This window comes from Xyrauchen texanus, chromosome 49, assembly GCF_025860055.1.
Source record: "Xyrauchen texanus isolate HMW12.3.18 chromosome 49, RBS_HiC_50CHRs, whole genome shotgun sequence".
NCBI lineage: Eukaryota > Metazoa > Chordata > Actinopteri > Cypriniformes > Catostomidae > Xyrauchen > Xyrauchen texanus.
Genome location: NC_068324.1, coordinates 4,120,270 through 4,121,536, shown reverse-complemented (window position 1 = coordinate 4,121,536; position 1,267 = coordinate 4,120,270).

Below are 1,267 nucleotides of genomic sequence, written 5' to 3'. Positions count from 1 at the left end.
CGCTACACACTGAAATTCCGCCCTCTCTCTAATCTCATTGGATGAAATTGAACAGCCTCTGTCGTTCATAGGCTAAACCAGAAACATTTCTATGTAAATCCCGCCCTCTCTCTAATCTCATTGGATGACATTTAACAGCTTCTGCCGTTCATAGGCTAAACCAGAAACGTTTATATGTAAGCCCCGCCCTCACTCGTAACGTAACCAGTTTCAAATGATAAGAGCGCCCACTGGTGGCGTGGCGCGAATTAATCATGCGTTTGTTTACGAATTGAGGGCAGCTAATTTCTGCATACATGTATGAATATTAGACTATATATAGATTATACATTATATATTTAGATATTCACCTTACAAAATGAAACACAAAAGTACACATACTAAGCTCTCTCTTGTTTGCCTGATACTCATTCTCACGAAAATTGTTCTCTCAAGGTGACATTATTGCTGACTGGTAGTAGATTGACTACACCACATTTTTTATTCACCCATAGGCTTCAAGTACATTCATTTATCATTTATGATTAACGCAGTATTGTTTCAGTTAATGTTTCTGAACAGAATGCATAAATGCTGTTTTATATACAAAATGAAGGTATTCATTTACATGCAGTCGTATGAATGCAGAAAACAAACCCTTTCATTTCACCAAAGGGAAAACTCACCAAGAAGTGAACTTTATAACAAGCTCAACCAGAGCTTGGTAGAGTTAAATCCCCAAACGCAAAGAACAACAACTCCACTCAGGTTCAAACTCCCTCTCTGGCTCCTGTGAGATATGCAGATGCTTTGAACACTTCCACAAGCTACATCTGTTAGTGGTCAAGAGCTACATTATTAATCATGACAACAATTGTTTTCTGTTTCTGGGTGTTTCTCAGACTGCTACCGATAATCCTTGACTTTTAGAGTTTCAACTTTAAGGCAAACAGAAGACATCTCATTAATATCTGAGGGTGAAACACCACTGCAGGTGAATGCAAACATAAACACACTCACATACACCTGCCAGTGTTTTTCATTGAGTTGCAGAATCTGCTTTGAAATGGCATACATGGCAAAAAATGTATTTGAGTTTTACACATTTCAATTTTTTTAATAATTTTTTTTAGTGTAGCTTATTAAGCTACAACCTACAATTTCATTTTGACAAATGTAAGCATTTTTCGAAATGGTACAGTTGTGTGACTCCAGCTGGGTCTCCCAAGCAACCAAATTTGCCCGGCTGCTCGGGAGGGCAGAGTCACATGGGGTAACCTCCTTGTGG